Below are 18,168 nucleotides of genomic sequence, written 5' to 3' on the forward strand. Positions count from 1 at the left end.
TCCCCCTTACAGTTGGACTTATGAACACTTCATAATCACCTCATAACCTGCCCCAGTCACTTTACCATCATTAAAATTGCACTAATGAAGCTGCACTGTTTTTGCTCTTTATATTGGCGTGAAAAGGTTGAGGGTGCTATAACCAGTCTGGCTGAGTTAACCCAGGGAGTCAAACTATTATCTACTGCTCCTGTCTCCAAAAGGTTCGGTGAGACGGCATCGGTATCTAGTCCCCCTAACCCCTGTGAACCACGGATTCCTCCTCCTGAGAGATATTCTGGAGAACCTAACCAGTGTAGACCCTTCATTGTTCAATGTTCTCTTCTCTTTGAGCTGCAACCTTCTTCCTTTCCTACTGAAAGCTCAAGGGTAGCCTTTGTTATTTCCTTATTATCTGGGCGGGCTAAGCAATGGGGAACCTCTGAATGGGACAGAGGGTCAACCATTTGTGGTTCTTTTGAGGACTTTACTACCGAACTAAGAAGAGTTTTTGATCCGGTGAGACCAGAGTGGGAGGCAGCTCGTAATTTGTTTACCCTCTCCCAGGGAAACAGACCAGTCACCGAGTATATAATTGATTTTCACACCAGGGCAGTTGACAGTTACTGGAATGATGATGCTCTTTTTGATGCTTTCTACCAGGGTCTCTCCGATGATCTGAAGGACAAGATTGCATCTCGGGATTCCCCCAAGTCTCTGGAGGAGCTGGAGCGCCTGGCTACACGCATTGATATTCGTTTGCGGAAGCGCAGAAGGGAGAGAGCTGCAGGAAGGGGACTTGCCACTACTGGAGCCCCATCTATCTCTTTTCTCAAACCTATACGGGAACCTGTCACCAACCCTGTGGAACCTATGCAGCTTGGGCGTTCTCGGCTCTCTTCTGAGGAGCGAGAGAGGCGTTTCTGGGGTCGGCTTTGCCTTTACTGCGCAGGTGAGAACCACTTTGTCAGAAATTGTCCGTTAAAAGACAAGGCTTAGTTGAGGGAAGGGTGTCTTTACTGAGCCATTCCTTTGCTATGAAGGAGAAATCCTCCACCTGCTGCCTGACTACTGCTCATTTGTTGTTTGGTTTTGCAGACGGTCCCCCAAGAAGTGTTTATCGACTCAGGGGCTGATTCTGAGTTTATCGATTCCCTTTTAGTTACTCAGCGTGGTTTGAAAACCAAGGTCCTAGAAAAACCGCCGGAGGTTTTTGCAGTTAATGGGCATGTTTTGTACACCATAACTACCAAGACCGAACCCATCACCATGGTTATAGCAGGCAATCATCGAGAGTTGTTGGAATTCCTGGTGATTAGCTCTCCCACTCAGCAATTATTTTTGGGGATTACATGGCTCAGAAAGCACAATCCCCATATTGACTGGCAAATAGGGGAGATTTTGTCTTGGTCTTCCGCTTGTCCTTGTACCTGTCTATCCTCTGCTGGGTCAGTAACACCCTTCCTACTGAGATCTGATTCTGATACTGAGTTTCCCAATTTGTCCAAGGTACCCAGGGAGTACCTGGATCTCAAGGAAGCGTTCAAAAAGAAAAGAGCCATGTCTTTGCCAACTCACAGACCGTATGACTGTTCCATAGACCTGTTACCTGGCACTACACCACCTAGGGGCCGTCTCTACCCTCTGTCTGCATCTGAAAGGAAGGCCATGGAGTCTTATATCGAAGAGTCCTTGTCAGCAGGACTAATTCGGCCTTCCTCCTCACCAGCCGGAGCAGGTTTTTTCTTTGTAGGCAAGAAGGATGGTTCTCTGCGTCCGTGTATTGATTATAGGGGGCTTAATGAAATTACTGTTAAGAACAGATTCCCTCTGCCTCTCTTGTCCTCGGCTTTTGAATTGTTACAAGGGGCTACGGTGTTCACTAAACTTGACCTTCGCAGTGCCTATCATCTGGTCCGTATTCGTCATGGTGATGAGTGGAAGACTGCATTCAACACTCCTTCAGGCCATTATGAATATCTGGTGATGCCTTTTGGTCTGACCAATGCGCCTGCAGTTTTTCAGTCCTTAGTAAATGATGTTCTCCGAGACATGATTAATGACTATGTTTTTGTGTACCTGGATGACATCCTTATTTTTTCACACTCCCTTGTAGATCATGTACACCATGTTCGCTCAGTTCTCCTCCGGCTGCTGCAGGACCAGCTGTATGTTAAGGCAGAGAAATGTGTCTTTCATGCGTCCCAAGTGTCCTTTCTCGGGTTTGTTATCTCGTCTAATCAGATAGAGATGGATCCTGGGTAGGTGTCAGCTGTACGAGACTGGCCTGTACCGCAAACACGCAAGCAGCTACAGAGGTTCTTGGGCTTTGCTAATTTTTATAGGCGCTTTATCAGGAACTTTAGCGCTGTTGCTTCTTCTCTTCATGTTTTGACATCTTCCAAGTCCACTTTTTGTTGGAGTGACAAGGCAGACCAAGCCTTTAATAAGTTAAAGGATCTTTTTACTTCAGCCCCTATCCTAGTGTTCCCAGACCCACCCTACAGTTTGTAGTCGAGGTTGATGCTTCCAGTACCGGTGTAGGGGCCGTTTTGTCTCAACGTGCCTTGTCAGATCGTCGTCTCCACCCATGTGCCTTCTTCTCTCGTCGGCTATCTCCGGCAGAACAGAACTACGACATAGGGGAGCGGGAACTGCTGGCCATTAAGTTGGCTCTTGTAGAGTGGAGACATTGGTTGGAGGGGGTTGAGACCCCATTTATTGTCTAGACAGATCATAGAAACCTTTGAGTACCTTAAAGGGGCCAGACGATTAAATGCTCGGCACACGAGGTGGTCAATTTTTTTTGGTCGTTTCAACTTTACTTTATCCTACCGCCCGGGTTCTAAGAACACGAAGCCTGATGCGCTCTCTCGATTGCATGCTTCTTCTGAGGAGAGTAAGTGTGAGGAGCACAAGTACATCCTGCCCCCTTCTGTAAGAATAGCTGTGACCAGGCTGGATGTTGAAAGAGAGGTGCTGCACCTTAACAACACCAATGCCATATCCTCCAATTGTCCTCCCAGTTTCCTCTTTGTACCTGAGAATCTTTGGTCCAAAGTCATTTCCTCATGTCATTCCACCAAGCTATTCTATCATCCTGGTGTCACTAAGACTTTGTCAGTAGTTCGGAGACGGTTTTGGTGGCCAAAACTTAGTAAAGATGTCAGAGAACATGTTGCAGCATGTCAAGTCTGTGCTCAAGCCAAGGTTGGCCGTAGACCACCTGCTGGTTTACTTCTTCCTCTATCTGTCCCTAAACGCCCCTGGTCCCATATTTCTATGGACTTCATTACTGGACTTCCTCCTTCTGATGGCAATACCACTATTCTGAGGACATAGTTTCAGACAGAGGTCCCCAGTTTACCTCTCAATTCTGGAAGGAGTTTTGTACTCAGTTGGGTGTTCATTTAAGCCTGTCTTCTGCTTTCCACCCCCAGTCTGATGGGCAAACTGAACGTATCAACCATGAGGTAGAGTCTAAGTTGCGTGTCCTGTGTTCTACTGATCCTTTGTCCTGGTCTAACAACCTGCCCTGGGTGGAGTACGCACTCAATTCTCTTCCCTCCAGCTCTACTGGCTACTCACCTTTTTCTGTTGTTTATGGCTATGATCCACCTGTCTTCTCCATTCAGGAACTTGAGGCTAGTGTTCCTTCTGCACAGGCAGCCGCCCGGCGGGTCATCAGGTTTTGGCAAGGGGCACGTAAGGCCCTCAAGTCGTCTCTCATCTACTCCAGGGCAGCCAATCGTCGCCGGTCAGCGGCTCCCCACTACAGTGTGGGGCAGAGAGTATGGTTGTCGACCAAGGACTTGCCACTCCGGGTGGAGAGTAAGAAGCTGGCACCTCGTTTCGTTGGGCCTTTTCCCATCTCCAAGATCGTTAATCCTGTGGCTGTTAGACTACGCCTTCCACATACTTTGCGTATCCATCCTACCTTCCATGTTTCTAGGATTAAGCCTGTGTTTTCTTCCAGATTGGTTCCCCCCTCCAGACCCCCTCCTCCCGCCCGTATCATTGATGGTTCCCCTGCGTACACTGTTCGCTGTTTTTGCGCTCCCGCCGCAGGGGACGCTCTCTTCAGTACCTGGTGGAATGGGAGGGGTATGGTCCTGAGCAGCGTTCTTGGGTTCCTGCCCGGGACATCCTTGACAAGCCCCTTATTAAGGAGTTCCACCGCTCTCATCCGGACCAGCCTGGAGGGTCCTCTGGGGCTGACCCTGGAGGTAGGGGTAATGTCATGGTTTGAGCCGGAATCTGTTTTCCCAACTGACCCTGAATGCATCGTGTATCTTCTGCCTTATCTCCTGATTGTTTGCACCTGGTCTGCAGCCTATATAGCTCTCAGTTTCTCTCCAGTTCCCTGCCAGATTGTCTGCAGTCATCACGCAGCTTTCAAGCCTCTGTTTCTCGCCATAATTCTCCTGCCTGCTTGTTTTTGATCTGGACTGTTTTTTGACCCTGTCTTTTGGATCCTGGATTACGGATTGGAAACCTAGATTTTGGATTTTGGATTCTGGATTCTGGATTTAGGAAGTCGGCTTCTGGACTGTCTCACTCCTCCCGTCGCCAAGAGGATTTTGCTGTTTGTGCCCTGCTTCACCTCACCTGTTCTCAGGCTCCACCCTAGCTTTCCGCAGTGGACAAGGTTTCCCTGGACTGAGCAGTTACTCCCTGAGTTTGTTCCTTAAAATAAAGACTGTTATATCTTCTCCTTGGGTTGTGTCTTTCTGGGTCCATTCTGTGTTGGAAGGGGTCATTACAGTGTCATTATTACATCTTTTATGACAAAAACTAAGCCAAAATCCATTAGAAGTTTGTGAAAAACTAAGTACATTCTTACTTTTTTCTAATGGAACTGCGAAAGAGATCAGCAGCCAGGTGCACTTGGTCAGTTCATGAAAGAGTGTGAGCACCTCGATAAAAGCAAATTTTTGCAGTTTGCTGGTCAATAGCATTTAGGTGTGTTCACGCAATGCCAGAAGGAAATGACATCAGCAATGATCTTGGCAAAGAAATCGTTAATGCGCATCATTACGGTAAGGGTTGTCAGGTCATCTCCAAACAATCTGGAGCGCATCATCCTATAGTGAGGAAGAAGAAAAGACAGTTGCCAGTCTTCCAAAGAGTGGCCAGTGGTCGGACTGTGCAATGCTCAGAGAAATCCCAAAAAACTCGAGAGCCACACTACATCCGCTGCGGGCCTCAGTTAGCATGTTAAAGCTCATGACAGTAATTAGAAAACGACTGAACAAGTATGGATTATGTGGAATAGTAGTCAGGAGAGACTTTTTTTCTCTAAAAGGACATGGCAGCATGGCTTAATGAAATGAAAAAATACTTTGTTTTTCCCGAAGGGAAATTATATTGTTGTTATAATGACCTCCTTTATCTCTATGGGTCACAGCATAGCTGAAGAAGCCTCATACTGATAACAATCCGTTGTTTTAACACTGTATTGTGGAGAGAGTAGCAGATTTGATCTATGTCTATTAAATTGCACAGCTTTCTTCTTTGCACAGTCAGGTCCAAGGGCTCAAGGGCAGTCCCCAGCACAGAGCCAGGCTTCTTCCACAGTTCGTCAATTTATTTATTGATTCCGATGCTGCTGCTGCCGCGATAGATGGCTGCAAAGCAAATTGCACTCTCCACCACAGACTTGTAGGAGATTTGCAGCAACTTCTGTATAGATGGCCAAAATCTAAGGAGCAGTGTTTAGCAAAAAATCTGCAAAAACACCTCATACCAATCTGTCAAGCACAGTGGCGGAGGGATACTTCAACACCTTGTCACTGAATCGACAATAAATGCCTTTGGAAAACAAGTATTTTAGAGTCCATAAAGGGCCATTTGTCTGACAGCTAATCATGGCCAAAACTAGTTCATAAAACCGAACTACAATCCCAACTATATCATCAAATCTGAAACATAATGGCCATAAAACAGAATAGGATTGAAATGATGTGGTGGGACCCCAAGATAGCTATGCACATGCTGCAGATCTCAATGAACTGACGCAACATTGTAAAGTAAAGCGGATCAAAATTCATCCACAGTGATATGAGACAGAGATGATGTCATACAGATTTAAAGGTTCTGTGATACTGTAGGTCCTTGGGCTGTGAGGCTACATTTTTATGAAAATAAGGCTGACACGCATATCAGTTTGTCAGACAATGGCTTAGAGAAACTGTTGTCACGAACATGGGTTTTTTTCGCCATGTTTTTAGTCCTTAGTTTTACCATGTTTTAGTTTATGTCATGTCTTAGTTTTTAGGTTCATGTTTAGTTCTTAAGTTTTGCCATTGTTTTCCCCACAGTTTCGGTTTCCTCAGTCCCCATGAAATGACCTATTAGTTCATTCACTTCACCTGTAAGTTCTCATCAGCTGCACTCATTCACTCATCTGTTCCCACAGTATTTAGTCTCTCTGGTTTCTCAGTCATTGTGAGATCCTTACACATTCATCATTCCCCCTTCACCATTCCCCCTTCACGCCACGCCTCGCCAAACCAAGTTAAGTGTTTTCATGTATTACCAAGTCATGTTCTTTGTTTTGTTTTGTCTTAGTCGTGTTTTGTTTTCATAGTTTAGTTTTTGTCATCCGGCTCAGCCGCGTTTTGTGTTAACCTTGTTTTTGACTAATAACTCAAGTCTTGTGTTTTTGAAAAGTCCACATTCGTGTCCTTCCACGCCTCGCAACCCACCCATTGTAACAGCTGCATCAACAGTCCGAGTCCAGCCATTGGAGGAGTGTAACCACATCTGTGACCTCAACTTTCTTTTCAACGCTACAACTCACATAGGAATTATGTACATTTTGTTCCCCTCTTAACTGACTCAGTTGAATTTTGGGAGTTATTCTGTAGAACAGCCATTTTCATAGAGCATATAGTAAAAAAAAAAAAAATTCATCTAACTTCCAGTGATAAAACATGTCATGGGAGTTAATCTACAAATGAATATCCTCTGGAACCATAGTAGTTCTAGATATGAAAGGAGCAGATTTGTAACAGCTTCAGCACTTCCCATAAATCATCAGAGAAACACAAGGTATAACCAGGATAGGGAGTAATTCAAAGGGTAAACAAAATCTAAAAATACCTCAGTCCCTGTGTGCTCTGTCAACATTAATCACAAGGCATCTTACTACTGGTGCAAACGCATCTCTGTGTTGTAAGCATTCCACTCAGCAGCAACATGATCTGTGTGTTGATCTCTGAGACCGTCGATCATGAATTGTACGCTGCTGAACATCTTATAGCGTCCTTCAACGATTCATGTAGTTTTTAAGGGAAAAACTGTTTTTTAAGTTGAATTTGTGGGAGGAAATAACGCAGGCAGTGTTGCCATTGTTCACCACTGTGGCAACACAGTGGGACCACGGCTGTGAACACTGCAGATATTTCTTTATAATTATGACTCTGTTCTTGCTTAGTGTTTCTGAAAGTAGGCTATATTTAATACTGAATGTTGCCTAAAGTAGTTCTGCTACTCAGTGATTTTATTTTTCAGAAGACTTTGTTTTGATATCACTCTTCAGATTCAAATGCCAGCTCTATATTGCTGCCAAGATGATTTATTTGACTTGTTTGTGATTCTCTGGCTGGGGAACACCCAGCTGCTCTCCTAAAAAGATGCAATTGCCACCATATCCCATGGTAATCATTGCTTCGTTTGCCTAAATCCAAAGGTGATGAATGCAAATCTGAAGTGTTTCCATGCCGAGTTGTGTGTGAGAAGGCAGAAGCTGTGCCCCACAACTGTAATTTCACAAATGACAAAGAATTTCACTGAGGTCTCTTGGCAGGAGTCATTATAGGGCAAAGAAATGCTAAAAGCAGAAACAGAACTGAGTGCTCATGGGTTTGGCTGCAGGAACTGACACAAAAAGTTGATATGAGACCTGGATTAAGATTTGTGTTGATGATGGAAAGTAACCTTATATTGAAATTGGTTGAAAATCTAATTTCTTGAGGGGACTTTGCAAAGCAAGTCACGTATTCTTTTGTAGCTTTCTCACACATATGGTGACAACTGTTCACATGTGTGAGCTCAACATTTAGCAGTTATTTCAGTCCTTTCTCAAGGGGATCTCAGCAGTGATTTAGGCTGACAAGAGATGCCTAAACAGACACCTGAAAATATAGTAACAGCCACAACATAAAGCAGAAAGACATCTGTGTTCTCAATGGTGGTGGGGGTTCTGCTAAAGGCAGATCTCAGATCAGCTCAAATGAACTGCTAATGGTCACATAGCTCATTAACCAAACCAAACTGCCTAGATGTAAAATCCCAAACTCATGCTGCGGGTATCAAATATTCACTCATTTTCCACCATGCCACAATTTACCACCATTTAAATTGTGCAATTTACATACTCATAGCGGGTTTGTCCTGTGAGGATTCAATCACCAAGATACATCAGTGCAGCATGAGCACACCGGACAGGGAGGGCATCGCAGCAGTATATCCATCTATCCTGCCTGTCTCTGGTAAAAGTTTGCAAAATTACCTGGTGAAAAATGAGGCAGGTGTTGCTGAAACTTTGAAAGCCTAAGCTCAGAAAATTCTGTCATTCAGAGAAGATGCATTTCCATGATGAAGGTTGAACAGTTAGAGGTAGTCTGAGGCTAATTCATCGTAGTAAGCCTATTTATGACATTTCTGTCTTACAGGTGAGGCCACTTGTGCTTGTCGCGTACACTTAATTGTCTGTGTCACTAGACATACTAGTATGTTAAGGGCAGTGTTGCCATAGTTACTTTGAAACAGTAATCCAACTACTGACTACTGATTACTTCTTTAAAAAGTAACTTAGTTAAGTTACTGACTACTTGCTTTCAAAAGTAACTAAGTTAGATTACTTTTAGTTACTTTCAGCCGAGGCTGATCCCCCGCCCCTATAACATGAAAATGACTACCAGTTCTGCCAATACTCACTTTATTGACATGTATTTTAACCGGAACATCAAAAATGACACTGGCATTTGCAAACTTTTTCTGGAAATAGGCTTACATGTTTTTTAAATAAAAAAAAATAAGACAGTCTTTCTTGACTTTACTTAAAATATAAAAAAACCTCTTACGTAAAAAAGTAATACATATTGAACATCCCTTGAACCTGTAGTTGTCTAACATTAGAGCAGCAAGAAGTGGTTTTATGAAACAAAAACAGTATAAAAAAATCAAAATACTCTTTCTTCACTTCATTTAACTGAAATACTTATTACAAATTAAATGCTTTTTTGACTTCATTAAATCTAACTTAAATACTTCTTATAAAAAATAAAGTAGCGTTTCTTGACTCAATTTAACATAAACACTTCTTTAAAAAAAAAAAAATACAATAGACATTCTTGACTCCATGCATTTAACTCTGATTGCATCTATCTATGAATTACGGTAACACTTAAGTTATATTGAACATGTAGTTGTCCCGCATTAGAGCAGCAAGGAGTGGTTTTACAAAACAAATCAGAACAAAACCCGTATCTGTATTTATGACTTGGCTTTCAGTTGCATTTATGCGAGAAACTGTGGAGTAACCAGTGATTCAGTGACCATCAGTCATTCACTCGCAGCGATGCAGACAAACGGACGGTCATAACACGTAACCTGCTGATAATTATTGGCCCAAGCCAGTATGACAGTCAAGTTTTTGACCGAAAAATGTCACGTTTATCCACTCGTTGACCAATAAAAGTTTAAACAAACCTGATTGATCGTCAGACCCGTCGCTTTGCAGAAATGTTTGTATGCTAGTCGCCTACAACTGCAGCTGTTACTGGATTACCCAAAGCTACACCTGACGAAGTATACATATAGATAAACACCCTTACACTCATTCAGATATCATAGAGGATGTAATACAGTACAAAGACGTTAACAAGTCATCTTTGAGTCATCAATTGCGACCAGGTAAGATAAACAGCTAGCTAGCCCTCTCCATAGCCCTGCCTGAAACGTATATGTTATAAAGTTAGCACGAATAGCTAAACCTATCAACTATCGTCTGTGACAGGCACTGATGAAAACTGTGGTTTAGATTGGTGTATTTATTTAAAATGATTAGGGAAAGTGAGTAAAATGTAACAAATGATATCGCTGGTGTTTAACATTTTAGTGGGACAGATCACTTTTACTGGGTAGGTAGATGTAAAATAACGAGTGACTTCAGGCGAACCCCGCTCCCGTCGCGGACACTGATATAACTCATAAGAAAACGAAATTATCCCAAATTATTTCAATACAAATGTATGGTTGTAATAATCGTGAATATATGTTGACAAAAGCCAAATATATGTTCCCCTGAAATGCAGAAATAGTAACGCACAATGTTTTAGATAAGTAACTTCAATCTGACTACTATTTTTGAAATAGTAGTTGCGTTAGACTACTCGTTACTGTAAAAAGTAGTCCGACTACAGTAACGCGTTACTAATTAACGCGTTACCGGCATCACTGGTTAAGGGATACCTACAAGTACAGCTAAAACGCTGATAGCTTCAATAACCATCTTTCCATAAACTGTAGGACCATGGTGATTAAAACAAAATTGATTTAAAAAAATATGATATGAGGTTCAGCAGATTAGCAGTTTTCATCTAGACAGGATCATGAACATTGAAATTGAATACATATTCATCTAATGACAGCAAACCGTCACACAAACCATCATAAGTTCAGTACAAAATTCATTAGCAGTTCATCCAGGAGAGGCTTCAATATTCCATCTAAAGAGTAAATATTTGACCTGCTTTTGGTACCAGATGAATAGTCTGGGGATCAACAAGTTAATGGGTCTTATCACCTGGGCACAAAGAATGTCACAGTGGAAAATCCTGGCAGTCCAATCAGTAGCTGATGTTTTCCTGAGGACAAAAGTGGTTGATCTGATTTTTGACAACACACAAGGCTTAAAGGAGACATATTGTGCCTCATTTTCACAGGTTTACACAATTTCCTGAGGTCTTAATAGAATTTCAGTGACATGCTTTGGTCAAAATAGAACTAAAGCCGTCTTCTCAGTCCTGTTGTTTGTATATATACACCTTTCTGAGGTGTTTAAACATATATATGTAGCACCTTTAACCTTAATAGAAGAAACCAGACCACATTTCCCCTAGATTCAGATAGCTGGACTCTGACTGGAAGTTGAACAGTGATCTTTTATTGCCTCACGACTAGGGATGGGGGATATGGACTAAAAAATTCATACCGATAATTTCTAGTATTTATCACGGTTGCGATAAAAATGGCGATAAATATCTTTTTAACTATAAATCTATCACCAAAATAATAATAAAGGCTACTAAACTACATCAATTAAGTTCAAGTAGTAACAATATATTTTTCGCCAGGCAAAACGCCACTAATTAATTCTTTCCACCGTTTGCTTTGACGATCATACAGTGTGGAATGAGCAAATGAAGCGACAAGTTTTGTCTGAGTTGTTGGTTTCTTACCGGGGGCTTTGGATGAAGTCGACACTGCTTCTGCATCCTTGCGCATTTTCTGGCTAGCTTTTTGTGTTTGAGGTAGTGGAACAAATTTTTTTGGTGTTACTGTCCTTTGTAGGCACTATTTGTTTGCAAACCTTGCACATTGTGGATTGCTGCTTCAGAATACCGATCAATCCCTGATCCAGCAAAAAAAAAAGATCTACACGGATGGTGCAGAAAATATATTTCAATTATCCATATTCATCACATGACTTTCTACAACTCCTACTCTGATTCTCTGCATATACATATTCAGATGCAATACATTGTTCCAATCATTGTAAATGGCGATGTACACTTTTACAGTACAAATATTTTAACACAATTATTCATCACAAACTTCTATTTAAAATAGACCTAGCTATCTCTATAAGCAGTATATATATTTTTTGAGCAGCTTTTTTAAAATCAATATTTATCTTTTTAACTTTAAATTAACTGTATCAACTCAGTCATTTTTAATCAACATGAGTATCTAAATGACCTCAAGGAAATAATCACATTATGTACACAGTAAAGTATATCAGAACAATTTTATTACAAAGCCGACTGTCACATAGCACGGAGTGAATAAGCTGTGCTGCAGCGGCGCACATCGATGAAGTCATCCTAAAAGTCTCCTGATAGCCTCAGATAACAACAACATGGCAGCTGTTAGCTAACAGTGCAATAGTATGTGTTCATTCATTCATTCAGCCTAAGGTATTGGTGAAATAAAGACAGATAATGCCTTTTTTTGAGGCTGTATTGTCTATGCCCTGTTCGCAGACTTTCATCAAACTGTTATCGATGAGTAGATGAAAGTATTCTATAAATAAGGTCCAGGTTTAAAAAAAAGAACTTTTTCTTTAACGGTGGTCCCCGCAACTAGCGTTAGCGCAGTAGCTAGCGATCTTTCTGAAGTGGGTTTTTTCACATATCACAATGATAAAATAGTACCACAGTGGGTTAAAACATTAGGAGACATTCCTGTAACTCCAATTGGTTTTGCGAAAGTATCTCAGTAAGTAGCAAGTTCACCTGAGCTAACATCAACAAGCTAATCACAGGGCTGACACGCCACCTTGTGGTGGGGCACGGTAAACTCTCTCTTATATGACAAATGGGTCTGGTACCCATTTGGGTCACATATATATACAGTATATATATATATATGTATATACACATATATAGGTTCTGCATCATTATTACAGAATGTTGTTCTTGTTGTTCTTTTTACAAATGTAATTGTGATCCCTAGACTGTTGTACTTTTTTCTGTTATGTTCATATGGTGGTTTCAACAAATGAACCCAAACAAACTGAGGCACAATAAAAAGGGGCCTGATAGCATCCCAATAGCATTGTATTTTATTTTCTGCCATCTACAGTTTGCAGTCTGCAGTTGACGAGGAGCCAAAATGTTTGCCCTGAGGGTCTCGAGCGTGTTAATCTTGCTGTGGTCATAACTCCATGAAGTGAATATAGAGGAGGGCAAAATTGCCTCATTACAGCAAAATGGCCTTTCTCCAGTGGTGTAAAACTGAAATCTATTCTTTCAAGGACAGCCACAAAAACAGACTCATGAACAGATATATGTACACACAACCGTGAGTCAGACTCATTCCACTTTGGCACCTCAAGTGTACTAGCAAAGAGACAAGGACATGTGCAGGGTCATACATAGCAGGGATGACACCTCTCTTTTGGCGATGAGTTGTGCAGTCACTTGCGTTTGGCTGTGATGGTGACACTGACAGAAGACAAAGCCAAAGTTTTATGGAAAGCCGCAGGCAGTATCTTGGAGTGACATGCAGGTTATCACTGTCACACCAACACTGCGTCCTTGGCAAGTATTTCCCATGAATGATATGGCTGAACCGCACAGCTCCGAAAAGATAACAAGTCAGTATGCAAGGATACACAAAACCTTTATCTCTGGAAGGGGCCAGTTGTGGAAAAAGTCTGAGTCAAAGGTGAATGGACAAAGAGAAAGAAAAACTTACTCTAATCGTTTATTATCGTCTATTTTTTGTCTTTGCCTACTCTAGCTTCCCATGTCTGTTTTCACTCAGCCAGGACTTGTCTTAGATCAAGTCCAACAAAAAAACACGACAAAAAGAAATAAACTGAGTGAGAATAGAGAAACAGATTAGGTCATTCCTGGATGTGAGCAGCCATTTGCCCTTGAGTGATCCATGGATTGGGGGCCAAGGCCTAGATGCTCGATCTAAATTGCTCCACATGGTGAACAGATTGAGCTAAAAAACAAATGCAACAACTGAGCTGATAGTCAAACTTCCAATAGCATTATCAAGGCCACGAAAGGATGATTCCATTTGGGGACTTCCATCGAGAGCAAGGTATTTTCTCTCAGAGGAACACACTGATAGTATTATCTTGATTATTTCCTCATTAATGCTGCTGATTTAGCATCATCATTATCACAACAATTATTGCTATCAAGACAAGTCATTGTCAAGCTTGCTACCAATGTTATTATACTCATCATCATTACCATTTTAATCATCGTGGCAAGTTTGATTTCACAATCACTGCTACAGTATCAAGAGCGCCATCATTTACATTTTAGCTACGGTAGTTATGAGGCTCAAGGGAAGGCAATGTCAGTCCATAACTATGCAATTATGTACTGACATTTATCTCCCCCGGAGGATGAATCCTTTTTGACTTTGGTGTTTCCCTGACCTTTAATGTGGCACAACCACGAGGGTTTCATTTTTCTTGAACGCGTGTGAAGTTTCCCATGAATTTGTTTACAATTTCACAGTCTGAGGATAAAGCCTTAACCCCCACCCCGACTTGCTGTACTCTCCATCATCACGAATAGATTGAAAGCTGTGGAATTGTTGTTTGTGAATGAGACGTCTTGACAGTTAAAGGTTGGATTTGTTTCCACATTTAGCTCAGCTGCTCATATTCCACTTCAGGATAAATCACAATAAGGTGGTTGCCAGTCTTTTCTTCCGTCAGCCTCAACTGTATTTGCTGTTTTTCTGTTGGCATATCACCATGCTTTGCTACGACTCCCTTTTCATTTGTATGCAAAGCTTTCCATTGTGAGTATTTTAGTGTCTGATATTAGCATTTATCTCAGAGCAAATTTGTGTCTCAGTTGGGTTTTTCCTATTCATATAACCTTTGCATGAACTGTGGTAAATTCATTTAATGTTTTCATGTGTGCTGAAACCTGAAAAACTATCTCTCAATAAATTGCTGTCGGGTGGTGCAGTAGAAGAATGTTTGAATGCAGCAGATTTAACCTCACTCCTATGAGCACTCACTGGGCATATTTGTTTTTTCGGGACAGTCATGAATGAACCGATGTTGAGTGGATTAGGATGTGTGGAGTTAATTTAATGACTGCTGCACAACCTACAGTATGCTAAGCCTCTCTCATGGGCTGAGGTCAGGGAAAAGTCTCATAGTAATAGAGATCCTTTACAGGCATCAGGGGAAATCACTGTTGGCTTGTTGTTGGCCTATGTAATTAACCATGTCAGCTTTCTAACACTAATAAAATGGAGAAAAAATAACCTTGTCGGATCCAACCTTTAAATCTGGTGTCATGTAACGTAGACAGGGGCTGTTTGACAGTAGACAGCATCCCCAAATTCTGCTTGTCGAAGTCAATTTGAAATGATTTGGGGATGATATTAAGTAGAGAAATTGTGTGTTTTTCTGGTGTTTGAAGGGTGAATTTTTCATATCACTGAAGATCTCAAAAGCAGGGGCAAATTCAGTATCTGATATCACAGTTCAGCAGGATGAATATATGCTGTCATGGAGGCGTGACTCCAGGTTGAAGGGCGGTTTTCCAAGTCACACCTTTGCAAAGCCAAATCTGGACCTCCTGGCTACAGGAATGACATCCTGTCACAAGCTTGCTGCATTAGGTACTAAGCTAACTAATTAGCAGAGCACAGGGTAAGGTACACTTTATGGTGACTAAAAATTATGAAGAAAAACTTCTTCCTCCAGTATTTCATAATATGTGACGATCCTGCAGGGTAAAGTTTTAACCATCCACCTGCTAACACAACTGCAGTGATATATACTGGCTGTTTCAGCTATTTCATTACTGGGCAATAGAAAACTGTCTTGACAGTAATGATCAGCTGGTGAGTCCATGATGTAAAAATCTATTGTAGCTTATTAGCTGCTTTACAGCGTCTGCTTTTATTTGCCACCTTTGTTGGAATACAATATAAACTACCCCAATGAAGTAGAGTGTTTTGCAGACAAGTACGATAGAGCAGCCACAGCGCAACATAATAAAGTAATGTATTTCCATTTGTTTCTAGTACATTTCGTCCATTTTTTCCGTCGACATTTTTAATGCAAGCCATGATATTCTCTACTAGTCATCCTGTGGTTTTCAATTCCTAAGCCTCAAAAAATATACTTCAACACCTAATTCAACAACTAGTTGTTATCACATAAAACAGCGACTCAATAGCAAAACAGCAGTTATTCTTAAACATCAGTGGTTAGAATGGCCTGCAAATAGTCTGACTGTCCAAAAAAAAAGTCTGTTTTATGTGACACAACAGTCGTTTCATAACTATTTCTGAAATGTGGTGATAGTGCATCCATCTATGTAGTTGTTTCTGTTTCCAGTTGCATGCAGCAAACATGTCAAAAGTCATGTCTGTGAACACGTTAATAGATTATGTCCCACTATTTTCATGTTTTGGCATGAAACCAGCTCAGCTGCCACCTACACTTGTTTAGCACTGGCAGTTGGATTATTTTCTATGTCACTTAACTCTGTAAGGTTTAGTAATTGTGAAAAATTAATTACTGGATCGGTAGATAAATTAATTTGACAACAGCAGAGTTGGACAAATGTGACACTTCTCACAGGCAGATTTCTCTTGTGTGCAAGTCTCGCAAGATTTCAGCATGAGGGTTACACTTATAAGAATACAGCTGAAATAACCATAGCAACAATATCTCTACTGAAATATCGGGAAATCCTTCAAAATTCCCTTACCACTAAGCCCTGCTTCCCGGTTGTATTGTTTAATTTTCACTTAATTATTTATAACACCCTTAATAGCATCCTAGGGATAAAACCTCATTTCCTTCTCTCACCGCGTTTCATAAACGCGGCTGCCGGCAAGATACAGTGTCATAAAACCATAAACAGATATGTGATGTTCTAGATAAATGGAAAGTAAATACACTTGTATCTATTTATAGCTATTAGATGTCATAAAACTCTCTGTTGCTGTGCCAAAGGCACCTCGAAAGGTAAAATTCACCTGTATTTTTGCTCCTTCTCAGAAAATATAATTTGATCCTGCCAAAATGATTCACTAAACTTCAAATATATTTTTTTTCTGGTAAGTAATCAAAGTATATTATTATCTCAGTTCACATAACATGTTCTCGGTGATGCAAGCTTTTCACAATGGCAGTGTTACATGGTGATACCAAACTGGCACCATGGTGGGAAAAAAAAGAAATCAGCAGATCATCAAAGTAATTATGATACACCATCTGACTACCAGCAGCGTATTTCCACTGCAGTTGGAGGGATTTGTCTTTCATTAATCACTCATGTCTTAAGACCAATTTCAGTCCAACAACTATCATCTCAATCTGGACCAAAGTTGTTCATTAAAACAGAAATCCTTGTAACCAGCAGCAGTAATTTTCTTTGCTTTGTTTGTTTGTAGGTGAGACAGATAAATGCTTAAATTGTAAAGAGCTGACCACTGCGCTAAAATGTAGGTTATGGGGTTTATGTAGGTTCATCATGGCTGTTGGCCCTGGCCCCAAAGCAATAATATGTCCCCAGGTTCCCATATACTTTGTGTCGTAGGCAACGAAACTATAAAATTTGGAACTATGGGTCTCTGTAGGACGTGCATTTAGTGTAAACATATATCATCTAAGTGGCTTTTGAAATGATCTGAGTGATGGTTTTGTTTATCCTGTCTAAGAGGAGAGGATGCCTTGTTGTCCCTTTAAGCAAATATACTCCACCACATACTAAGCGGTAATTAACACTTATCTGTATCAAAACAAATTTTGATGTAAATGAAAAAAAAGGTTGTCACCACCAGTCGTCCATTCAGAGAGCAAGTTACGAGCTAGAATACAATTAATTTGCACTGTCACTCCCTTTAATGTGAATATGACTCAAGGGTAGACCTACCCTTTACAGTTCCACTGCTGTGAGTGGGCGAGTCGTGCTTGCTGTGTGACAGAGAGTGCGGGGGAATGAATAAGGGAAAAAATAAAGGATTGGTGTAGTATTGGAGATTAACTTACTTTTATGGACGGATTTTTTTGTTACAGTGGAAAGCTTGAATGTTGGCAACAAGATGCAACTCATTATTGATAGATCTTTAAAGCCGCAGCTTTATTCTTTGCAATGGGCAGGCAACCAACCACAGAGGGGGAAAAAATGTATTGAACAAAGGCTAACTTCACATGGAATCCACAATAGATTGTTCAAATAAAAGGTCATAAAAGCAGCATATGCCACCGTACTGCCCCCCCACCTCATCCTCCCACCATTTCTGTGTATTGTGAGTTGTTTTCTCTGAGGACCAGATGGAGGGAAAGCAAGCGTAAGAGCAGGACAGATGTTTCATGAGAGCCTGGCTGTGTTTATTTGTCTGTTCTTGTCTGAGAGTACCCATGCGACAAACACTGAAATAAACTAAATCCAA

Source organism: Odontesthes bonariensis, chromosome 11 (assembly GCF_027942865.1).
Source record: "Odontesthes bonariensis isolate fOdoBon6 chromosome 11, fOdoBon6.hap1, whole genome shotgun sequence".
Classification (NCBI taxonomy): Eukaryota; Metazoa; Chordata; class Actinopteri; order Atheriniformes; family Atherinopsidae; genus Odontesthes; species Odontesthes bonariensis.